At 39.5% G+C, this 26,952-nt stretch overlaps 1 pseudogene; it reads left to right on the forward strand.

The window, feature by feature from the left end:
* LOC130222303 (zinc finger protein 208-like) overlaps positions 1 to 12,547 on the forward strand; it is a 758,572-nt pseudogene extending 746,025 nt beyond the window's left edge.
* The last annotated feature ends 14,405 nt before the right edge of the window (positions 12,548 to 26,952 follow it).

The following is a 26,952-nucleotide window of genomic DNA, read 5'->3' on the forward strand; positions in this document are numbered from 1 at the left end:
GAACCAAATGATATGCGTTGCGGAGATCTAATTTTGTGAAAAAAGATGCCCCTTGCAGACGCTCGAACGCTGAAGACATCAGCGGCAAAGGATATGTATTCTTCACCGTGATGTTGTTCAGCCCTCGATAATCTATGCAAGGTCGAAGAGACCCATCTTTCTTTTTCACGAAAAAGAACCCTGCCCCCGCCGGTGAAGAAGGGCGAATGATCTTAGCCGCTAGAGAATCAGAAATGTATTTCTCCATGGCCTCCCTGTCAGGAATAGAAAGAGAGTATAGTTTGCCTTTAGGCGGAGATGTACCTGGCAATAAGTCTATAGCAGTCATAGGGACGATGAGGAGGCAGAGAAGCAGCCCGAGACTTACTGAACACTCTCTTCAGGTCAAGGTACTCACTGGGCACGTTTGACAGGTCCATGCGCTCCTCCTGAAACACAGAACAGGACACAGCAGAACGAGCAGACGAAAGACAAGACTCATGACAGTTCTCACTCCACGAGAATATCGTATTAAGACCCCAGTTAATGTAAGGTTTATGGAGGACCAGCCAAGGATGACCTAAAACCACCAGTGTGTTAGAACAGTCTGTTAAAAAAAATTATATGTGTTCAACATGATTTCCGGACGTGATCATCTTTATGGGTTTAGTGGAGTGAGTGATAGTGGAAAGGGAATGTCCGCTGAGGGCGCGTACTGCAATAGGTTGTGAAAGGGCGATAACCGGAAGTTTAAAACCGAAAGCGAAACTGGAATCAATGAAATTCCCCTCTGCCCCGTAATCAACAAGGGCATGGTAGTTCTGGCTTCCGGAACCCCATGATAAGGTGACGGGCAATAAGGTATCCGCCGCAGAGGGTTTATCCAGATTAATTTCACCCATCAGTAACCTCTTACCTACTGATGGGTGTTGTCTTTTACTGGACAAGAAACCACACGATGTCCCACGCCACCACAGTAAAGGCAGAGTCCCTCCTCTCTCAATCTGGCGTCCACCCGGACATGTCAGATCCACTAGTTCATCCAAAGTCTTTGGAAGATCTACTGTATAGATCTCATCCTGAAGACGCTCTGATAGTCCATGCAGGAACATGTCCCACTGCGCCTCCTCGTTCCAGCCGCACTCAGCCGCCAAGGTCCGAAACTCAATTGAGTAATCCGCCACGCTCCGATTCCCCTGACGGAGTTTGGCGAGGATTCGGGCGGCCTCTCTCCCGCAAGCGGCCCGATCAAAAACTTTCTTGAGCTCTTTGGAGAACAGCTCGAAAGTAGAACAGCATGGCAGTTTCTGTTCCCAGGCTGTAGTTCCCCATTGAGCCGCCTTACCCGAAAGGAGAGTGATCACAAAGGCAACCTTAGACTGCTCCGTGGAGAACAACGACGGTTGCAATGTAATATACAAGGAACACTTGGATAGAAAGGACCGGCATAAGTGAGGCTGTCCGGAATAGCAGGTCGGAGGAGGAAGGCGAGGTTCAACAAGGCGATTAGTAACCACTGGTGCTGGCAACACTTCAGGGGCTGGTGCGGCCTCAGCTTGAGCTGCTCCATTAACCAGCTGTTGGACCTGAGTGGTGAGCAAAGAGACCTGGCCAACCAGAGCCTAAATCGCCTGAGCGGTGGTAGCTAATGCCTCATCCTGCCGGTCAATCCTGGCGTTACTGAGCGAGACTAACTCGGAGATCTGGGATACACTCGCTGGATCCATGATAAGGTCAGTTCGTTCTGTCACGTGTAAATAAGGGTACAGAGAAGGATCCAATATGCAAGTGAAAGTTTAATAGACACTGTCAAATTAAGCCAACAGGGCTACAAATGGAGGGCGAGGACACTGGAATACTGGGGCAGGAACAGATAGGCAAAACGAAGTCCAGCAGTCACTCCTCTTAGTCCTGAGCACATACAGACTCACATAAGCAAACACAACGAACTGACAAGAAAACAGAAATGTAGCCCAGATATAGACACAATAATGAACCTCTGCTGGTGATCAAATCAAACAGCTGAGTGCCGTCATAACACGTGACCAAACAAATACCCGTGGACAACCAAACAACACAAACCCACGTGACAAAACAGATACTTCGGAAAGCGCACAAACCTGCAACCGTGACACATGTAGCTTCTTCTACCGCAGTAAATTCTGTTTTTACTGTTGATATTTGGCACCAGTTAATCAGGAAGTGATGATTTTGTTCTCTTTGAATCATTGAATGGAAACGCTGATTTATTTGCATATTGTTTATGTGATATTACAGTTTTGCAAATAAATTTAATTCACATTTTTGGATGGAAACATAGCTATAGCCGACATTTCAGTCCCACAAAGAACAAAGTCACGTACGAGAATGGCCTGTCCTTTTTTAATAAATAGTTAGCTTAAATTCACAGACCTTTGACATGTACTGTAACTAGATTAATGGGATTATTACTCATTCTAAAAGTATTTTTAGTACTGCTTACATTCTTATTATTCAAATATTTTTATTGATTTTTCAAACGCCTTCAATTTTTCCACAACACACATATTGAACAATAAATTAACATGGTACATAGCTATAGACATACTCACACCGCATAAAGAAAAAGGGGGAAAGAGAAAAATAAAAATAAATAAATAAATAAAAAAAGATAAAACAAATGAGGAAATTAGGGATAAACTCTCACTTAGGATATTGTAACCCCTCAGTGTTCAATGTAGGATAGAAAAGGCTGCCAAACCTCATAAAACTTTTTTGTTGAGCCTCGGATGGTGTACTTAAGGTGCTCGAGTTTAAGATGTGATAACACTTCTAATATCCAATGTTTGTGGGATGGCGGGTTTGTTTTTCTTCCACCTGAGAAGAATCAGGCATCTGGCCAATAAAGAAGAAAGGGCAATGATTTCTATGTGATTAGCTGACAGGTACATTTCTTCTGGCACTGTACCAAAAATTGAGGTCAAAGGATTAGAATCCATATCTTTATTACATATAGATGAAAATGATCTAAAAATATCGGTCCAAAATTTATGTAATCTAGGGCATCCCCAGAACATATGACTCAGATCTGCTGGCTCCAAACCACATCTGGGGCAAGATGAATCTGACTTTGGATACATTTTTGCCAGCTTGCTCCTAGATAGGTGAAGCCTATGAAGCACCTTAAACTGAAGAAGACCATGTCTAATACATACAGAAGATGAGTGTACCAGTTCTATGGCATATTGCCAGACTGTATATGATATTTCTAGTCCCAGTTCCCATTTTTGCTTTATACGATTTAGGGAAGGGGAGGCAGCTCTTTGGATCACTTCATATAACGTGGACATCATACCCCTTTGATATGGGTCCATATTTACAAGTTCATCTATCCAGCATACTTCTGGTTGGTTCAGTGAAGGAGAGAAGTGTGTTTTAACGAAACTACGGACCTGAAGGTACCAAAAAAAATTAGACTGGGGAATCTTAATGTCTGTTCTTACTGTTGAAATGAGATAAATATGGCATCTTTAAACAGGTCCTTAACACTGTTAACTCCCTTCCTAGACCATAATTAGAATGCTGAATCTATAAGAGAGGGAGAAAATAACGGATTTAACAAAATGGGAGCAGAAGGCAGTGCTTGTTTATTATTAAAGTGAAGTCTGAATTGTGACCATATTCTGAGTGATCCATTACTAACTGAGTTATTCGTAGAATATTGTGTACTCAATGGAATCGAAGCACAAAGTAGTGAGCGTAAAGACACTGGATTAGACGTGTGCTGTTCCATCAGTAACCAAAATGGGGCCTCATTTTTACTGATGTTGGAAAACCAGAATATCAGTTCGTGTAAATTGGCATTTTGGCATTGAAATTTGGCATTGCCAATCCACCCTCTTCTTTCTTTCCAAGAATTCCTTTCTAATACAAGGAATTTTGTTTTCCCAGAGAAATGTAGAAATACAATTATTCAACTCCTTGAAAAATGACTTGAGAATATAAACAGGCACGGTTAGAAATAATAACAGAAATCTTTGTAGTATTGTCATTTTAATGCAATTGATCTTTCCAGCCAAAGATAAAGGAAGGGTTGACCACCGCGTCATGTCTCGTTTGGCTTTGTCTAATGTAGTTTTAACATTATTATTGAACAAATAATTAAATTTGCGTGTCACACTCACACCCAGATATAGAAATTCATCAGGACTTACTGAAAATGGAAAGGATTGGAAGGACATTTGATATGCTCTATCATTGATAGGGAAAAGGAGACTTTTTACTAGATTGACTATGTATCCAGAAACATTTACAAATTCTGAAATTATTGTGAGAGCTTTTGGAATACATGTATCTGGATTTGACAGAAAAAGAAGATCATCCGCATATAGCTGGAGTTTATGTTCTTGTCCCTCTCTAAAAATTCCTTGCAAGCCATCTGAGTTCCTTAATACGGTTGCAAGAGGTTCGATGGCAATGTCAGAGCAGAGGGGACAGAGGACAGCCCTATCAAAATAAGTTACCCTATGAGAGAGGAAAGTATTTTAGAAATTATGTTATTTGTTCAAATGGATAATTGTAGCCTGGAATATAAAATTTTAACCCAGAATCCAGGGCCAAAACCGAATTTTTAAGTGCTGTTAATAAATAGATATACTCTATTCTATCAAATGCCTTATAGGCATCTACAGAAACTAAGATCTCTGAATTGGTATTATTTTTAGGTGAATAAATCTGTCTCCCAACAATAAAACCAGTTTGATCTGGGTGAATTGTCTTTTTCATGACTGACTCCACTCTGATTGCCAGCACTTTAGCCAGGATATTATTATCACAGCAGAGTAAGCTGATAGGATGATAAGATTCACATTTAAGTGGATCCTTATCCTTTTCAAGAAGTACTGTTATAACAGCCAATGTCATAGAGGGGGGGGGGGGGTGATTCTAAGACAAGAGCTTCAGCAAATACCTTGCTCAACAGAGGTGTTAGCATGGCAGAAAACTTCTTATAAAACTCGGCCGGGAAGCCCTCAGGGCCTGGTGCTTTTGCGGTTTTTAATTTTTTGATTGCATTTTCAATTTCAGAAGGTGTTATATTTCCTTCTAATGCCAACTGATCTGAATCACAGAGGGGTGGTAATCCTTAATAATTAAAAAAGCTCTCAATACATTCACTTTCATTTACCTCAGAGCTGTAAAAAGTTTTATAGATGTTTTTAAATTCTTTTAAATTCCTCTTCCACCACTCCTCTCCAGCCTTCCCGATCCAAAGCCTGCATTCTCCAGGCATGCACTCTTAGGGTACGTAGATCATCTTCTACATCATCTAACCACCTCTTTTGTGGCCTACCAGGACATCTTCTTCCTTCTAGTTTTAGCTTGTAGGCTCTTTTAACATCTCTTTGTTCGGGGAGTCTCTCTAAGTGGCCCAGCCATCTTATATGGTTCCTCTTTATTTTCGTGACCAGGCTTGGCTTTGCATACATGTCTGCCACTTCTGCATTATTCCTCATGTGCCATTCACCTTGGACACACTTCGGTCCGCAAATCCTCCTTAGGATCTTCCTCTCCCATGCGTTAAGAAGCAGTTCATCCCGAGTTCTCAATACCCACGTTTCACTGGCATACATTACCACTGGCCGCAGTACTGTACGGTAGAGTCTTTCCTTGCTTGCTCGGCTTAGCAGACCAGATTTAATGAGGTGCTGCATCCTGTAGTATGCCTTGTTTCCCGCCTTCAACGTCTCTTTTATTTCCTCGCTGTTTTTGTTGCAATCTGTCAGCAGAGATCACAGATATTTGAAATTAGGAACACGTTCAAAGAAGTGCATTCCTACCTGCAGGGGTTCCTTTGTGGCGCACTGAGACCTAGACGTGAGCATATATTTTGTCTTGTTTGTATTCACATGTAGGCCTGCCCAATGTGATTCTCTTACTAGCTGTATGAAGCTTTCTTTCAGTTCTCTTTCCCTCCTGCTGAGTAGGTCTACATCATCTGCATAAGCCAGATACTGCAGTGTCCTGTTAAATAATGTGCTTCCAGGGTTCACATCTATTTGTTGCACTATTTTCTCCAGTACTAAATTAAACAGGGTACAGGAAAGTGCATCACCCTGTCTTAGACTTCTATTGATTCCAAAATCCTGAGCGTGTTCACCAGCTATCATCACGTTCCCTGCAGTCTCTCTGAGTGTCATTTCTATCAGTCTCACTAATTTTGATGGTAAAGTCTGTCAAAGTTCTTAACAAGTATGAACGGTTTACACAATCGTAGGCCTCTTCATAGTCCACGAATAGTTGATGGATCTCAATATTAAATTCATAGAATTTTTCCATGGTGCTCCTGATTGAAAAGATATGGTCAACAGTTGATCTACCACGCCTAAACCCACATTGGTAGTCACCTATTATTACCTAGCGTATCTCTCCAATCTTTGAGCAATTAATTTGCTAAGCACTTTGTAAGATACATTTAGAAGGGATATTCCCTGATAGTTAGCACAGTCCAGCTTTGTTCCCTTCTTTTCTACAAGCTTTTCACCACCATTTTTATCAGTTCTGCAGTGATCACATCTTCTCCTGGAGCTCTATGGTTCGTTGTTGACCTGATAGCTTCTTCCACCTCTGAAAGGTTCCGACACTTCCACTTCGGGAGCTGTTGTCGGTTGGCGTTCAGATAGCCCGATTTTGCTATTACAATTCAGTAGGTCTTTAAACCCTCTCGCCACCTTTCTATAACCCTGGTAGGAACTGTTTCTGGGTTACCATCTTTTCCTAGGATCATCGTATTTCTGGCCTGAAATCCCTTCTTTTCTTTCCTTATCCTCTGATTTCTTTCTGTCCTGCCATTTCCTCTATTTATTTGACTTGCTTGCTCCTCCACTTTCTCTTTCTCTGTCTGCAGATGTGTGTGTGGCATTTGTTCCTTCTCTTACAAACTCACAATGTTTGTTACTGGTGTTTATCTGTAGCATTTTTACTGTGCATCATTTCTCGCTTGGATCACTTCAGCACACTCTTGATCAAACCAATGCTGCTTACTTCCTGATCTCTTGAAGCCAATAGTTTTTACCGCGCAGCTGATATGATTTGATTCTTTATGGCAGCCCAGTCGTCCTCAATGTTTTCATCATTTAGGGAGGATCTTTGATTGAGTTCACTGTTTATCTTCGTCGCAAAATCCATTCTTGTTTCTGAATCCTGTAACTTCTGAGTATCGAATCTACACGCTTTTGGATTATTCTTCATACTTATTCGGGCTAATCTTTGTCTGTATTTCATCATTACCATATAGTGATCTGAGTCAACATCTGCGCCACAGAAGCTTCGCACTTTCATGATATCTGTTCCATGCCTTTGGTAGATCAGCACATGATCGATCTGATTCTGGGTATGACCATCTGGGGATACCCAGGTCGCCTTGTAGATATCTTTTCCTGTTAAATATGTGCTTGTCAATGTCATCTTCTTGCTTACAGCAAAATCGACCAATGTGTTCCCATTATCATTAGATTCCGTATGTAAGCTTTCTTTTCCTATAATTGGTCTATATATAGTCTCTCTCCCGATCTTTGCATTAAGATCACCTATTATCATTTTAACATCATGGTTGGGGGCTGTATAATATATCCTTTCTAGATTATCGTAGAATCAGTCTTTGGCGTTCTCATCAGCTTCTTCAGTGGGTGGGGTGCATAAACATTGATTGATTGTGATGTTAAAGAAAAGGCCGCTCATCCGCTCATCACAGGCTTTAAAATTTAATATATTGCACATTAGGTTTTTATTTTTTTTACTACAAACGCCATTCCGAAGGTATGGGTCATATTTCTGTTGTAAAAAAAATTGTATAGTCTTTTGCCCTAAAAATATTAGATCCCTTCCATCTTATCTCCTGAACAGCTGCCACATCAAACTTGTACTTGTTCAACTCTGATACCAGGTTCTTCAGAGCACCAGGGCGGTTCAAACTGCATACGTTCCATGTTGCTAATGCTATTCCATGTCCTTTTCTTAGTATGTGTCATTGCCATTGTTGATCAGTCCGGATTTAGGGGCTTGGTTTTAGTGTCGTAACAAGGTTCTTTTTACGGGGTGGGGTTGTTAGACCCATGCCCAACTCTCCTCCTTTCGCATCCGGGCTTGGGACCGGCCATGGTGGAGTTCAGAGTATCCCATACAATGCTATAACTTATCTCTGGGGATTCGTTTGTCTCAAGGAAGAAATCAATTTGAGCATCAATAAATTTTTACAAAATCGTTGTTTGCCAAGTGTCTTTAGTTAAACCGCCATGTACGTTGGGGGATTACATTGCCTGGAAAACATAGCTTTAGTAAGACTGGAAAATGGTCTGAAATAAAAATACTACCATACTCTACTTCTGACATTAAGGGAAGTAACTGCTTGTCCAGGAGAAAATGGTCAATTCTGGAGTGGGTTTGATGCACAGGTGAATAGAAGGAAAATTGCTTGGAAGATGGATCTTTAAATCTCCAGGGTCATTTACACCATATGTCTGAAGGAAGAAGTTGATACATTGTGCTGGCTGACTTAATGTATTACTCGAAGAGCTAGAGCGGTCCAAAATTGGGCGCAAAACACAATTTAAATTGCCTCCTAAAATTGTATGTGTTGTACATTGTCCCAATTAGGAGCATACACATTGGCCAGGACCACAGACATGTCAAAAACTATTTAGTCTTAGATTATTACGTATCTGCCATTTTTATCCAACACATTTGACTCCAAAGCAAACTGTACATTCTTATGTATGAGTACAGCAACACCTCTACTTTTGCCATTGAAGTTGAAATGATATATTTGTGTATAGCCTCCTCTATTAAGTTTAGATTAGTCTATTTTTAACAGATGTGTCTCCTGTAAATATACAATATCAGTTTTTAACTTATTAAGATATGCGAACACCTTGTTTTGTTTCACTGGGTGATTTAGCCCCGCACATTCCAACTGGTAAAGTTTGTCTTTACTCCACCCATTTTATGTAGGGCTGTCAAAAACATTTATCAGAAGCATCCTATAGGTATCTGTGGGTTTTGTATGTAGGGGGGTGTGGGGGAGAGAGAGGAAGGAAAAAGAAAAAAAAGAGATGACAAAATATACTTGAGAACTAGAAATATTAACAACGAACATGTGCTATAGTGGTAATTTAAAAGTTAACCGGAGAGTGACATTAACATTTGTATTGTCTTTGACAGCCCAGTGTCCTGTCATGATTTCCTTCATTTCAATGGCTTTCTTCAAAATATCCTCGTTTTCGGAAAAGTAGTGGCATTTAATCATGAAGGCGCGTGGCGGTTCCTTGACGTCCACTGGTTTGTTGCGTAGAGTGCGGTGTGCTTAGTCCAGAAGTGATGTCTTCTCGAGGTTCAGGGTATCTTTCGTTAGGCCGGCTACAAATTCCGGCACGTGTCTGCTGTGCTCCCGTCCTTATTTAAGTCCTGTAATGTGGAGATTTGAGCGCCGAGACCTCTCAAGATCCTCGCTTCGGTCTCAGCAGAGCCAGCTCCTTTTTCACGATTCTAAACTCTTTTTCCAAGGTAGTAAGAGAGTCAGAGTATCCACCCAACACAGATTTCAGACCAGTCACTCGCTCTTCCACTGCTTCCACTCCACTGGCGTTAATGTGCTCCACAACATTGCGTAACTCTGTCTGAAGCTGGTCAATTTGATTGCAAAGTTAACTTCACTGTGCAACGGCCTTTTCAAAATCGGCTTAATCAAATCACCCTTTAGTGCATCAATAGCTTGAAGGACCGCACTGTTATTACTCACCGGAGCCGTCTCTTTTTTTCGATGCAGCTTGCACTTCGGGGTTAGCATTTGCATGGAGGCTAGTAGCGGATTCCGCCTCCCTACGGTTGCTTCGGCCTTTATTCATCCTGATTTAAGTTGAATTACACTCAGAACAGCTAGACTTATAAATGCTTATTTTCCAGTATAGGTAGGTTTAAGGTAATAGTATTTAGGATAAGAGCAATATTAAACAAAATTTTAAGTTTCATGTGAGGACCTCAACAGTTTGCATCTTCACATGGCGCCGCTCCAATCGGAAGTCCAAAACAAACTATATAACAATAATCACAATGAAACACAAAACCCTCAGCACTTATAACTCAAATAAAAGTGAAAGGAAAAAAATGCAAATGATTTCAGGCCAGCAGATTCATCAGATTTGAAAACGGAAAAATAATACTGATAATAATAGTATGGGGAGAAAACAAAACAAGAGGAATAAAATGAGAATTTGGGCAAAGAAAACAAAAACTTTTTCTTCTTACCCACGGAGCGGAGGGGTCAAGGAATATGAAAGGGGAATGGCGAATGTGGAGGTATGGATGTAAAGGTTGAGGGCGTCAACGAACCAAGCCAGTGAGTAGCAGCCTCAGGAGCCTAACAGGAAACTCTGACACTGTCGACTGCGGAATGAAGGCTTTCGGCAGCTGACTCCATGTCAGCAAGATAAATCGATAAGTTGATTTTGTTCAGGACACACTGCACTGAAGTCTTTGGTGATGCACTCGTTCACAGATGTCATGAGCACTTAAGTAACAAGACAGCTGTCTTTGCTCTGTTGCTTCAATACATACTTTTACTTTTTGTTTCTTACAGCCAGTCGTTAAGTTTACACTGCTTGTCTCGACCCGGTTTCTCTACTCGTTTCCCTGACTCAACAGCACACAAGGGGAAAGGTGCACATTCCATCCTTTATGCAGGTTAGAAATTAGAATGAGAAAACTTTATTGTCCACACGTGTGGAAATTAATTTTTGGCCTCCCAAACATCACAAATACAAAAACACAAACACAGAGCACAAACACAAAGCTTCCTACACCACAGATTACCAACACACAACCCTAGACATATAATCTACTTCATGGTCATTTATTCAGTATGGTAATAGCAGACCATATAAAAGATTTCTTAAAAATATTTGTTTTTGCTGTGGGTACTCTGTATCGTCTACCAGAAGGAAGCTTTTCAAGTTCATAATAAAGAGAATGAGTTGAATCCTGCACCCTCTGACTAACTTTAGTGTCAACATACTGTCCATGAGAAGACACGCAAACCCGGGCATGAAACTCTGAAGATTAAGGAATCAGATATAAATCAAAACTCTAAATTAAGTCATAAATGATGAATGTGATCCATTCTTACAAATAGAAATAAAGTAAAAATTTTACGATCACTTAAAATTGGAGTCAGCTTAAATTCGGAGCTAAAAAACGAATATAAATTCTAATAAAATAACAAAAACAATTCAGAAGCACTAGAAAAGGCTTACATGCATTTCACCTTCAACCATGCTGTTAGTTTTGTCATTGGGCTAATAGATGGACTTCTACACTTTCAAATCTGTGTCTTATCAATATGACCAAAATGACTTTCATGATAGATTATGTTAAAACTTAATTATGACACAGTTTCAGTTTACAATAACTTCTATGTTAAGTGTCTTTGACACAATTTACATTGTAAAAGCACTAGATAAATAAAGATGAATTGAATTGAATCTGCTTAAATGTGTACACGTTAATGGACCAAACAAAATATGATCTGATTTATTTTACATTTAATTTGCATCAAAATTACAGTGTGTAGCCAATGTTTGCAGTTTGATTTCACTTTTCAGCTTTTGAGAGTTTTAAGACTTAATAAAAACTGTTTTTTTTTTTCAGACCAATTTGAAGAGAATGAGGGGAGTAAAGAGGAACAACATCATGTCAAAATTGAGGAAAAAACTCTTTTACAGACTGATGGTATTTTGAAAAGGAGAGACAAGAATCATTTCACCTGCACTCAGTGTGGAAAAAGTTTTGGGAAAAAAAGCGATCTTAGGATTCACATGATGATCCACACTGGAGAGAAACCATTCACATGCACTCAGTGTGGGAAGAGTTTCAACCAATCATCAAACCTTAATCAACACATGAGGATCCACACTGGAGAGAAACCATTCAATTGCACTCAGTGTGGGAAGAGTTTCAGCCAATCATCATCCCTTAATCAACACATGAGGATCCACACTGGAGAGAAACCATTCACATGCACTCAGTGTGGGAAGAGTTTCAGCCAATCATCATCCTTTAATCTACACATGAGGATCCACACTGGAGAGAAACCATTAACATGCACTCAGTGTGGGAAGAGTTTTAAATGCTCATCACACCTTAATCAACACTTGAGGATCCACACCGGAGAGAAGCCATTCACATGCATTCAGTGTGGGAAGAGTTTTAACTGCTTATCACACCTTAATCAACACATGAGGATCCACACGGGAGAAAAACCATTCACATGCACTCAGTGTGGGAAGAGTTTCAAAAAATCATCACACCTTTATCAACACATGAGGATCCACACTGGAGAGAAACCATTTACTTGCACTTAAGCCGCGGTCACACTGGACTTCTCTTGCCATAGACTTCCATTCATATGCATGCGAATGCATCAGACCAGAAACGCAAGTTCGTGCATCAAGTTTCACAGTTTACTGCATTGCAAAGTTCAAGCTTGGTGAACTCCGACCTGTGGTATCGCATCACTTGACTGTGAGACCAATCGGACATCTCTGGACATAAATGTCAAATATGGACCAATCACTCACTTTATTAATGTCTAATCAACTTGTTTAATCCCCTTTTCGCAGTGTTGTATAACAGAATTTCACATGCTCAAACTGTAGTGTAACCGCAACTTCGGTGTGGGATGAGTTTCAGCAACTCCTCAGACCTTAATAGTCACTTGAAGACCCACACTGGAGAGAAACCATTCATATTCACTCAGTGTGGAAAGAGTTCCAACCAATCAGCAAACTTTATTGAACACATCAAGATCCACACTGGCGTGAAATAGTGTGAGAAGACTTTTATTACACCTCAAATTGAAACTGCACCAGACGATTCACACTGGAGAGACCGTACAAGTGTGAATCGTCAAGCACACTGTGACAAGAGGTTTAATCAGTTAACACATCTAAAAACACAAAAGTTGATTCACACTGGAGTGAAACCGTACAGATCTGATCAGTGTCTGCAGAGTTTTGCTCATTTGGCGCAGCTTAAGTAACACATGGACAAAAAGTTGCACGCATGACATGAATGCAGCCAAACATTTTCTCATGTTCACAGAATGTTTCATGTCTGAATAATGTTTGAAAAGGCTGAGTGACAGTATACTATTTTCCAACACTTCTACACTGCAGTAGGTGGGGTTGTAAATGGGTTGCACTCCTCGCGTTTACTGTAAACACAATGATGGCAGCTGAGAGAAAAACTATTTCATAAACATTTGGCAAACAGCACCTCTGCGGCTTAAAATCTTTTTGCAAGTGATTCTACAAGTGCGGATACATCTGTACTCTACTCTTCAGTGTATTCATGTAGATAGTGTTGTTTTGGATGATGTTCTCTGTCTGACTCCCTAAATGAGAAACAAATCACTGGGAAGACACCACGCATCAAAGAAAGGGAGCTCCAGGACGGTTAGTTTGCAGTATACCAGGGCCTCAAGTTTAGAAAGCCCATTCAATTGTCCTGTGTTGCATCTTTTATTAGTAAAGTTTCTTTACTTTTAGGTTCAAGATTCTTTCTAGTTTACTACATTTATATTTTTTGAGTAGAATAGAAACTTGATAAATATTTTATGATTTAGGCAGAGTGACAGGTATTAAGTTTTACAATATTAATACACTGTGATGATCCCAAGACTCCAGATTGGCATTACTCATCAATGGGTATAAAAGTTGTTGTGCTAGCTACCCCAGAATACTGTGGCTCTCCTCATGTCAAGACCTGCCATCTCATTGACTCTTTAACCTTATGGTTTCGTTTTGCATTACTTATATCATCTAGTTACAGTGTTGTTGTGGTTATATCCTAAGTTCTTTATCTTCTTATTATCCCTAGACATTTGTTGGTTGCTTTGATTAAGTGTTCTATGAGTTACAATTTGTAATAAATAATTTGCATTCAGGCTATTTTGTTGGCTCATCTCTCTTTTATGTTGTGACTTAAACAAGCGGGTCATAACACTTTGCAAAATGTGTCCGGTTGTATCCGAGATCTTGTCTTTTCAGTCATGACCATAGGTGACAGTTGGGACCTAGATTGAGCAGTAAATTGAGAACATTGCCTTTCGTCTCAGCTCCTTCACCACAACAATCACATAAACTGCATTCAACCGCATTATTGCAGTTCAGGGATATACTGAAGTAGAGAAGTAGCTTTAGGAAGGCAATTCTTTTTGAGTATGATAGTTTTGTTATTTTGAGTACCTCAGAGCAGTAGTTCTCAATTCTGGTGCTTGTGCAAAATGAGTTGACAACCGTCCCAAATTAATTTTAGCTCTTATTACTAGATCTTAGAATCACACCTGAGAAACCACAAAAGCAGAGATTTGGCTTATCTTTAACTGCTTAAGATCAATTTGAGTTTCCTTTGCCGACTGGCCTCGACAAAACACGGCGTTCCTGATTGGTTGGTGACTCAGCTTCAGTGACGTCCTTGGGATTCACTTGCTTGTGAGTGGAAGTTGTCCTGGGTTACCAGGATGACAGACTCTGCTGAGAGTCGGTTTGCAGAGATTTTTTGCAGTTTCGGCAGTTCCTAAACTTTAAGAGGTTGCATGGAAAGTTTTTAGTGACCCGATTGCATGTCGGTTCAGTGTCCGAGAGCAAGGCATGAGGGGGCAGAGAGCAGCAGCAAGCTAAAGCAAAAAGCAAAGTTTTATTGTTGCAGTAGGTTTTTGAGTGATCTGGTTTGGTCCATCCCTAATGACCCTAATGAGCAGTTGCCATGGAGGGCGGCGGGCCTATGCCCCGTACCATAATGCTCAGGGTAAGTCATTAACAGACTGCTTGGTAGTTTCATGTGGTAAAATATCTTGTAAGTTCGTTACTATCTTACATCAAATGTTACAAGACAATACTGTTTCTGATTCTAGTTTTTCATTTACACCCATGTATTGCAAATATCACTAGCTTTTGTTTAGTACCAGACATCATACATTTCAGACACATACAGAAGGATTTACCTGCTATAAGGGTTAAAAACCATTGATTAACTTGGTTGCAACAAACACATATAGTATTCAAAGAAAGCCACTGCCCCAGAGAGACAAATTTTGTGATCTCCTTAAGTCTCTGAAGTCTTAAATTTTTTTGAAGTAGCACTTAATTCTTAAATTCACAAATCCAATTTTTGTTACTTCACAAATTGTCTTTTGAATATATGAATTAGATTTTGTAAATGAATAGTGCTGTGCATGGATTAATGTTATTTTGTTTATTTTATTATATTATATTAATATTTTTGAGACCGAGAATCTTACATTTGAGAGTCTTACATTTGAGAATCTTACATTTACATTTAGTTGGGAATGGGAAGACATTCCTCCAGCATAAAACATTCAATGAAAAAGTTTTAGAAAGTGATTTATAGCCTGCACTTACTCCCAGATTGGAGGCTCCTGGAGGGGATGTAGACCTTCAGCAGTAGGTGGAGGTAAGAGGGTGCAGTGCCAGTGATTTGACCTTGATATTAGCCTTGAGCGGTAACCAATGCAGAGATAAAGAGGGGTGTTACATTGAGTACAACCAAGTTCTCATTGAAGACCAGATAAGCTGTAACGTTCTGGAGCATCTGTAGAGGATTAAGGGTGCAAGATGGGAATCCAGCTAGAGGAGCACCGTCGGGGTCCAGCTTCGAAATGACAAGAGTTTGCACAAAAAGTGATCTGTTAAGAAGAGTGATTTTTCTGATTTTGAAAAGTGCAGATCTGCATGATGGAGCTGTGTTAGCAATTTTCTCTTAGAAGGACAACTGATCATCCAGAATCACCCTAAGATTATTTACCGAACTACATGGGGTAATGGTGGATGATCCCAGCTGGATTGAGAAATTGTGTTGAATGTGTGGAGTTGCAGGAAAGGTGATGTAAGCAGTTGGTGATGTTTTTTTCCAAGCCAATATCCTTCAGGCAATTTGATGTGAGTTAAAAACTTAGAAATTTAGTTGAAAACAGCCCTTTGTAGTGTTTTGGCAATAGGTAGAAGAAGAGAGACTGGTCTGTATTTTTTATCCAGTGAGGTGTTGAGTGATGTTTTTTTGAACAGTGAGGTTACCCAGGCCTGTGTAACCCCGCTAGCCCTACAATACCCAACCCGCTCCGAGCTGAGATCGAACTGGCGACCTTACACATGGCAGTTGCTCTAACAAGTAGGCTAAAGACCATGGCCCCTAGTGTCTGTTGCCAGAGCACTTTTAGAAGTTAGAGGAGTGAGGTTTCGCACAGCACATCACTAGCTGGCCTCCGTTACACCTGCTTAAAAGTGGTTGGGAATGTGCCAGTGTGGAGTAAAGGAAGAGACGAATTTTTTTCTTCAGAGGGTGTTGTTTGATGGAGATTTAGATTTTAGTGTTTTTTGTGTAAAGAAGGCCAGCTGATAAGGAGTTGGTGGAGGAGGACAGAGCAGGGTATAAAATGTCCTGAATAGTTTGCGGATGTCTGAAGTGGTGTTGAATTTGTTATGGTAGTATGGGTTTTAGCCAAATGGAGTTGGGAGGCCAGCTGGGTTTGGTACCTGTTAAGATCAGTGGAGGCTTTTGATTTGTGCCATGCTCTCTCTGTTGCCCTGTGTGCGGTTCGAAGTTATCTCAGAACATGCCCTAACTCTAACACTAAACATTCTCTCAGACCATCCGACAGCCAGGGGTTAGAGGGAGTAGGGTGCTGGTGTCTGCTGGGTCTGGTGGAGACAGGACAGATCTCACCACCTAGGCAGGATGTTAAAGTGGAACAGAGTGTTTTTGCTGCACTATCAAGAAGTGAGAACTGTGTGTGCGAGGGAAGAGAGGATGTAACAGTGGAGGAGAAGTGTGTGGAGGACAAACCAATTTTTGCTAGTAGCAATTTAGTTGTTGAAATCAAGAATTGAATTTTTGATATCAACAATTAAGTCTGAATGGCAGCCTACATTTAGTGAAGTTTCACAAACTAATTTCTAGAGGAGCACATGATATGATTGACCGCAGCTGGTCTCTCATCTACAATCATTAGTTAGCCAATCAGATTAATCCAAACTCACTATAAGAAGCCTAGCAAAAATGACTCCCTTATCGTCGTTTTTCAAAGAAAGCTCTTGACAGGACTGCTCCAGCTCCTTTACAAGCTTCTAAAATTCAACATCTCTCTACAACCCATCAACAATTCTACTACCATAATCTGACTACGACAAACCAACAACAACAACAGCAGCAGCAATACAACAACAGCGGAAATAACAAAACAGCAGCATCAAATCAACTCTCACATCATCAACAGCAACATGGACAGGAATAAAATCTCCGCTCTTCTAGAAACACCAGCCCCAGCTCAACAACACCAAGCTCAGCCTGGAAGCAGACCTTATCCCAAGGCTCCAATAAGAGGCCGAAGGCCTATCTGCTCTACTTCAGCAAGGACCCAAAGCGCACACAATCTTCATCTCCCGTCACTCCAAATCGCCACCCACCTTCTCCAGCTTCTTCATACGCCTCCCCAAGATCATCATCCCTCACTCCCAACAAGATGACAGTGACCGAACTCAGCCAGACCCTCATAAACGCTAGAATCTCCATCCCCAACCGCTGCAATAAAACGGAACTACTAAAACTCTATGAATCCATTTCGTCACCAACTTCGCCCCCTCAGGACAGCAGAACCGCTTGCTCCCACCACACCCCTATCCTCAACCCACAACAGCCCCGCAAGCACAAAATCTCCCCAGACCATCAAAGAAAGCAACTAAGAAAAGCGATTAAAAAGCAATCCCACGGAACTGGACAAACTACACCTACCATAATATTCATGGACAGTCCACCAGATAATGACTCCACTCTCGGACTTCCCACCCCCCTTCCTTGGCCTCCAGCTCCACATTCTAGTGAAAACTCCAGCCCTACTCTTTCAGCCATCCCTGTCACTCTCAACCCTCCTCAATTTTCTCTCCCTTCCAACCTCCTTCACTCTTCAGCCCAGTTCATTTCTACACAGTCTTTCTTTACAAGTCCTAACACTCTTCCTCTCCCTACTCATTTCCCCTCTTCCAGTATTCCCACCTTTTTCTCCTCTACATCTCTTCACTAAGCACCCACCTCCATTACTAACCCTCCCCAACAGTCTACCCTCCCTACTCACATTTCTTCCCACGGCCCCCCTTCACCCTAACCACAGCCACGCGCCTTCTCATTCCGCATAATACTCCAGTCCTGGAACTACCCCCGATCTCCAACGCCATCAAGAACCTCATCCTATCAGGTGCTGACCTTGACCTTACTACACTCCTTTCACCCATAGCACCTCCCTCGGCAGAACGACAGGTGGATTGCTACGAATTCGCAATTACATTTAAATCACCTGCTAGCTCCCAACCCTGCACACTTTCATTAGCTGAATTTCACGTAGCATTTGCACGTTATACAGAAAACATCTGTTCAGTCTTTCCTCATAGGAGGCCATCTCCTATGGGGGAACACATTTTTACACGTACCACAAATTATTTTCTGCAAAATGCATTATTCTTAGCAACCGCCTAGCAACACCTTAGCAACCACCTTGCAACACCTTAGCAACTGCCTAGCAACACCTTAGAAACTGCCTAGCAACACCTTAGCAACTGCCTAGCAACACCTTAGCAGCCACCTAGCAGCCCCTTAGCAGCCACCTAGCAGCACCTTAGCAGCCACCTAACAGCACCTTAGCAGCCACCTAGCAGCACCTTAGCACCCACCTAGCAACACCTTAGCAACCACCTAGCAACACTTTAGCAACGCCTTAGAAACTACCTAGCAACATGTTATCACCCACCTAGAAACACCTTAACAATACCTTAGCAACCGCCTCGCAACACTTTAGCAACCAACTAGCAACACCTTACCAACCACCTAGCAACACCTTAGCATCCGCCTAGCAACACCTTAGCAACCACCTTGCAACACCTTAGCAACCACCTAGCAACGCCTTAACAACCACCCAGAAACACATTAGCAACTGCCTAGCAAAATCTCAGCAACCGCCTAGCATCACCTAGCAACACCTTAGCAAACACCTAGCAACACCTTAGCAACTGCCTAGGAATACCTTAGCAACCGCCTAGCATCACCTTAGCAAACACCTTAGCAACCGCCTAGCAACACCTTAGCAACCACCTAGCAACCGCCTAGCAACACCATAGCAACCACCTAGCAACACCTTAGCAGCACCTTAGGACCCACCTAGCAACACCTTAGCAATGCCTTAGCAACCACCTAGCAACCTGTTAGCACCCACCTAGCAACACCTTAGCAACCACCTAGCAACACTTAAGCAATGCCTTAGAAACCACCTAGCAACATATTATCACCCACCTAGAAACACCTTAGCAATACCTTAGCAACCGCCTAGCAACACTTGAGCAACCAACTAGCAACACCTTACCAACCACCTAGCAACACCTTAGCATCCACCTAGCAACCGCCTAGCAACACCTTGTCAACCACCTAACAACACCTTAGCAACCGCCTAGCAACACCTTAGCAACCACCTCGCAACGCCTTAGCAACCGCCTAGCAACACCTTGTCAACCACCTAACAACACCTTAGCAACCACCTTGCAAAGCCTTAGCAACCACCTAGCAACGCCTTAACAACCACCAAAAAACACATTAGCAAATGTTTAGCAACACCATAGCAACCACCTAGAAACACCGTAACAACACCTTAGCAACCAGTTAGCAACTGTGTTGTTGCTTGAACTGACCTGATCTAATCCTGTTTATATGAAATGAGCCTGCTCCCTAGCAGGTTTGAGCTACCAGAACTGCTGCTATGACAACAACTCTCAGAAGAGTTTTGAAGAACTAAACGATCCTGGATTGTGTAAAATCGTCAATATTCAAATCCAGCTAACTGAGTAATCCACGTACGAAGAACAGACCCCAGGACAAGATAAACAGTGGTCACAAATGGAAATATCGGACAGTTTTAAAACTTTAAGCACTGTGGAAAAAGAGGAACTAAATAACACTGGTCAAGCTGAAGGAATGGCAAGGGGTGAAGTAACAAGGATGGAAAATGTGGAGAAGAACAAAGTGGAAAGAGGATTTTTAAGAAGAACTTTAAAGGTAAAACCTGAAAAATGTCTGAACATAGAACAGAGCTAAATATGTGAATAGGTATGAAGTGTTGCGGGGACTGAAGAAGATGAAGAGAAATGATGATTTTTAAATATTTGAGTTATTTTTAAATGCCTTTAATCTTAGTCTCTTTTAACGGAAGGGGTTGTTGGTTAAGAGCGTTAAATAAAGATGTGTAGGTTTTTAATTTCATTTTTATTTCTTTTAATGGTTTTAAATTGTGTATCTTTTAATGCAAGGGCACTGATAGGAAAAGATACATTTGAGAAAATAAGAGAAATGTAAAAACAAGGAAGTGATACAAGAAACAAACTGGATAGAACATGCAATGGACGATTTGAAAAAGATGTGGCAAGAGGATATTATATATAATAATGGTGATGGTAAATCTGGAAGAGGTGTCGCTTTTTTAATAAGGAAAGATGTTTTTAACTTTAAAAGAATTGTGTATAGGCATAATAATGGGAAATGTTTAGTGATAGCGGTGAACTATGCAGGACATGAATTAATAATAGCAAATATACATGCACCAACAGAAGATAAAGACAAAAAAAAAGAGTTTTTTAAGGTTTTAAATGAAGTATTAAAGGATTGTAAAGAAATAATGATGGGAGATTTTAATACTGTTTTTAGAAAACAAGAAATGGCTGATGGAATGGTTTTTAAATCTGATATAGGAAAAAAGGAACTAAATGAGTTAATAAAGGAATATAATTTAGTAGATATATGGAGGGAGGGGAATAGAGGAAAAAGAGAGTTTTCAAGAAGACAAAGAGTGGGGAATTTTATATGTCTAACAAGAATAGATTTTATTTTATGTACTAGGAATATTGAACATTTGATAGAAAATCTGAAATATAAGGAAAACAGTTTTTACATTTTACATTTTAAAATAGATTGGGAGAATATACAAAGGGGAGCAGGGACTTGGATTTTAAATACAACCATTTTTAAAAAACGAACAGTATGTTAAAAAAAATAAAAGAATTGATAGAAAAAGAAAATAGAATGTATGATGAAGATAAAATGATATGGTGGGAAAACACAAAATATCAAATAAGAAAATACACAATAAAATATTGTGCAGTACTACAAAGATGCAAAAAGTATATAGAAAAATAAGTTTAAAAGATCCTTAGAAAAAGAATTAAACAAGGAAAATAAAGATCTTGAAAAATCAAAGAAATAGAGCAAAAATGACTAGATTTAGAAGAGGACAAATATAAGGGAGCAATGTTGAGGAGCAGATCTAAATACATAGGAAGGGGAAAATGCACAAAATTCTTTTTTGATTTAGAGAAGCAAAGAGGTAAAGCAGGAATACTAAAGGAAATTAAAGGTAGGAATGGAAAAATTACAAAAGGAAACAGAAATACTAGAAGAAATCAAATATTTTTATAAAGATCTATTTAAAGCAAAAGGTATTGATGACGAAAAAGAAAGGACGATTCTAAATTATATAAAAGTAAAACTAGAAAAAGAAGAAATAGGATAAATAGAAGAAGAAGAGATTGAAAATGCAATAAATCAACTAGGTATAGATGGAACAGGAAATAAATTTTATGTTGTTTTTAAAGATATTTTAAAAGGAATAATTAAAGATTTTTAAATGTAAAGAGATGAATGAAAGAATGGGGATGGGATTAATGAAGATAATATATAAAAGAAAAGGAGCAAAAACTGAATTACAAAATTATAGACCAATAACAATGTTAAATACAGATGTAAAGATTTTAGCAATCAGATAAAGGAGATAATGCCTAAATTAATTAAAACAAACCAAGCATATGCAATAAAAGGGAGAGATATAGCAGATGTAACAATGAGCATTAAAAGCACAATAGAATATTTACAAGGAAAGAAGATAAATGGATATTTGAATAGGTTAGATTTTGAAAAGGCTTTTGACAGAGTAGAACATACTTATTTGACGTACTCAAAACATATGGATTTGGAAAGAACTTTAATAATTGGACTACAATTTAATATAAAGGGGCTTTAACAAAAGTAGAATGTAATGGTTTTTTAACATTGTTTTAAAATTACAAGATCGATTAGACAAGGATGTCCTCTTTCAGCACAATTATATTCCCTAATCACAGAACCTTTAGGGTTAGCAATAAAAAAAAGAAACAAAAATTAGAGGAATAAAAATGCAAGAAGTGGAGGACGAAGGAAAAATATACCAGTAAGCTGATGATACAACAATAATAGTGAATGAGAAAAAGAGTGTAAAAGAAACAGGTTCCTTTTGTAAAGGAACAGGAAGCAAAATAAATGAGAATAAAACAGAATACATAAGGTTTGGTAAAGCAGATATTTTAACAGATTGTTTCCAGTTTACAGAAGTAGAAGAAAGGAAAATTTTAGGAATTTTAATTGGCAAAAATGAAAGAAAACCAACAGAAAAGATGTGGGATGATCTAATAACAGGAATAGAATCAAGATTATTTCTGGAGGATGAGAGAACTTTGCTTAAAAGGGAAAGCCTTAATAATAAATGTTTTAATGGCATCAAAACTATGGTATAATTTACATATAACAGAAATGCCATTTTGGATATTTAAAAAGTGTTTTCAAGATTTTTCATGGGAGGGGAAACCCCCAAGAATTGTTTACAATACTCTAATAGGAGCAATCGAAGAAGGAGGGATAGGATTGATTGATGTCAAACAAAGGAAGAATTGTCTAAGAGTCAAAATGGTTAAAAAGCTTTTACAAGAGGAGAACTCAATAAAATGGAAAAAGGTCAGGACATATTTTTTAAACAAAGTTGGGAATTTTAACTTAGGAGAAGATATTCTTTGGTTAAAAACAAAAAACTGGATGACGGAAAAGTTACCCAGTTTCTATCAAGAAATGTTAAGTGCATTGGGGAAATTTCTAGAGGGAGTATTTTACGAAGTAAAAGGAAGAGAAAACTTGTTAAATCAACCTTTGTTTTTAAATAAAAGTATTTTAAAAGAAGGGAAGGAACTTTTTTTTTATTTGATGGAGGTAGAGATTATAAGAATAAGGGATGTTCTTTATGAATTCAAAAAGGGATTCTTAACTATGCAATATACAGTAGACCTAATGGAAGAAGCTTAAGGAAATACAGTAAAAAGGAAATAGAAAACAAACTTGAAACGGTCAAATGTGCCATATCAGTAGAATGGAAAATATGAAAGAAGGTGGAAATAAAAAAAGTGATACATATCTATTTAAAAGGAAAATTTTGTAATTTTAAAGATTGTATACTAAAAGACTTGTATATTTATTATTCTAGAACCAATAGCAAATAACTTTTGGGTACAAAGATTGCAAAATGTAAAAAAGGAAAATTTATGGAAAACCATGAGAGGGAAAATAGTAGAAACAAGATTGGAATGTTTTGACTATTTTATAAGACACAAGGCAATTTTTTAACAACGTTAAGTGCATTTTAACAAAAATACACAGAGAACAAAGTGCAACATGTAAGGTCTGTTTTCAAGAAGATGAAGGTATTTTACACCTGTTTTTATACTTTTAAGAATTAGAATATTATTACATAAAATGCCCAAAAATGCTAAAAGATTTATAGAAAGATTGGGATGAAGAAAAATTGGAATGGAATACTCTAGTGATGTTCGGATGGAATATAGAAAACAAAAAGTTTGTAAATCTTTTTATAATGATGATTAAAAAATGTGTGTGGGAAAGAAGAAATGTAGCAAAACAGGAAAAAGTTGTTTTAAATGTGTGGAATGTACTAAAAAGGAAAATGGAAAGATGCATAGAAAGACTATACTGGTATTTTAAAGGAGAAGATATGTTACCATGCTTTTATGATGTGTTTAATGATGAAGTGTATAATGTTTTAAATGGTTTAAAGTGGAAGATGCCCAAAGAGGATGTTGTTCTATGAAAAATATTTATTTTAATGTATTTGTTTTGTGGCGAAGTAGTCGTGTAGTAGGTAGGGCTGTCGCCTCACAGCAAGAAGGTTGCTGGTCCGAGCCTCGGCTGTGTCAGTTGGCGTTTCTGTGTGGAGTTTGCATGTTCTCCCTGCGTTCGCGTGGGTTTCCTCCGGGTGCTCCGGTTTCCCCCACAGTCCAAAGACATGCGATTTAGGTGAATTGGGAAGGCTAAATTGTCCATAGTGTATGAGTGTGTATGGATGTTTCCCACAGTTGGGTTGTGGCTGGAATGGCATCCACTGCGTAAAACATGTGCTGGATAAATTGGCGGTTCATTACGCTGTGGCAACCCCGGATTAATAAAGGGGCTAAGCCGAAAAGAAAATGAATGAATGTATTTGTTTTGTGAAATTTCTGAAGTTTTAAATGTTAATGCAACGAGACGTTTTTTTATTTAAAAAAAAAAAAAAAAGGTATGCCTGATCTCATCTGAACTCGGAAGTAAAGCAGGGTTGGGCCTGGTAATACCAGGTACTGTAACCTTTTTGAGTTCCTTCATTTGGCAGCTAATACACTTTGTGACAGCTCTGCTGCTACTATCGTTTATCGTATTAATTTTATTTTGGAGGGGTGAAAAAAAAACACAGGTAAACAATTGAGGGGACAAGGGCGTTGTTTCTGTCGGTGCTTTGTCAATGCGAGCTAAGCTGAGCTCAGGTCCTAGTGCTGCGCTCTTTTAAAAAACTAGCTCTTGAGAGCTGGCTACGCTTACGGTCATACCAACCTGGGAATGCCCAATCTCATCTGGTCTTGGAAGTAAAGCAAGGTTGGGCCTGGGGGGTATTCCAGAAAGCTGGATTAACTTACCATCTGCTAAACCCTGAATTCTCGGTTGATTAACCCAAAACCTGCTTACCGCGAGTATGTCGGTTCCAAAACAGCTGATCAGAGTTAGTTAAATCAACCTCCTAAAGATAATCGCGGGTTATTGCGCACACACGGCGCAGACCTGAAGGCATTTTCAGTAGATCGTCAAATTCTCGAGTCACCATAGAAAGTCATGGTGAGAAAAAAGGGCAAAGAGGTTTTAATCACAGATTACACATTGCATCAATGAAGGAAAGAAATATAGGATAATACATAGATAAGAAAATACAAAATAAATGAGTAGAAAATTTGTTCACTAAACTTTTCTTTAACATCCGTTTTGAGTATGTTATGTAACTATTCATGCATTTAATTTTCCTCCCATTAATTTCTTAAAGGGGTGGTCCAGAATGTCATTTTAAGGCTTGGTTGTGTTCAAAAGATGCAAAGCAATGTGTGCTTATGTTTCACTTGAAGGAAATTATGTTATTTTTCATAAATCTCACTTTGATTATACACAGCTACTCAGCTAACATGAAAACGACTGATATATTTCCTAGTTCCTCTAAAAGTCATAATGTGCTGTGATTCGCAGATCGGCTCCCCGTCATGCCCCTACAGGCACGCTCTTTTCTGCTGTGTAAACAGTCAGTCAACCTCCTGCCCACTCTCTAAAATAAAATCTGACATGTGTCTGTAACGAGTAAAAATGGGGTGCGGCTCCTTTAAGAGACATCGCTATTGCGTGTGTCTATGTGTGTGTGTGTGTGTGTGTGTGTGTGTGAACTTTCTGTAGACGTGTGTAACATGTGCGCGGGGACTTTATTTCTCTTTTTCTCTGATGCTCGTATTAAGTTATTTTCTGTAATATATCGTGACACTGCTGACAGAAAAATGAAGCACAAGATGTGGGATGAGACCTGTGTGAGCCTTGATTTATTTTTCTGCTGCTACATGAGTTAGCTCTCCTGTATTTTTTTTAACTCAACGCGTTACACGACATCTTTCACATATATCCGGAATATGCGACTTCATTATCTGAGATGTAAAATGCATGGAAAAGCTGCCTAAAGAGAAACAATGCAAAGTCGCGCACACACATAGAGAGAGGCTGCACGCGACAGTGAAGTGTGTGTGTGTGTTTACAGCAGTTTGACTGATAAATATGAATTTGTAGCTAAACTGTTAGCGGTGCAAAACAGCATTTCCCGTTGTTTACATCGTTGCTACAGCATACCGTTAACGCTAGACACTTTACATGTCATGATCAAGTTTAACAAATAAAAACACTTACAGGTTGTAGTTCACAGCTTCTGCTTTGAGGAGATTTTAACTAAATCCAGCACTATACTGGGAGAGATTCTGGAAGCTGTGTTTTGTCAAATCATGCTTGCCATGTATTTTATAATTCTCTGGAACATAATTAATATTGAACTGTAAGCACTTCTGTCTTTGTGTCATGTCCTTTGGAAGCCCAAATACAGAAACAGAAGAAGCTCTGTGGAAATAGTCGTGTTTGGACACATTTTAGCTCAATCTCTGCTATAACATTTGTGGGAATATAAATTTATATTATCTGTATATATATAACTGGTGCGACAGACTCTAAAATGTCTTGGTTTTGCTGAGCCCTCCAAAGTAATGCAAATTGTCAGTTTCACATCATGGCTATGTCTATTGTTTTCTCTTTTCGGTCAACTGGTCAGACGGGACTGGTCTCCAGAACATAATTTTGCACTGTTTTCTGCCTTTGTCTTAGGGTGAAACTTTCAGTTCTAAGAAACCCCTTTTATGTGGTCAGTAGCTGGGCAGGTTTCATCCATTCTGCAGACTTGCATGCTGATGAGATCAGGCTTGAAAAGGCAGTTTATCCTGCCGTCAACAACACTTCATTTGCATGCTTTGTTTTAAGTGTATAAAAAACTAGTGCTTGCTGTACAGTAGAGAGCTTTCTTTCGATGACGCCACAGCCACACTGAGTTCTTCTTATTAAAAGATTCTGCTTTGAAGACAACCGAAAGTTCTCCCTGGTTTTTTGGGCTCTTCTTAGAAATTCACAACACATTACAGCGCC

The sequence above is a fragment of the Danio aesculapii genome, chromosome 4 (genome assembly GCF_903798145.1).
Source record: "Danio aesculapii chromosome 4, fDanAes4.1, whole genome shotgun sequence".
Classification (NCBI taxonomy): Eukaryota; Metazoa; Chordata; class Actinopteri; order Cypriniformes; family Danionidae; genus Danio; species Danio aesculapii.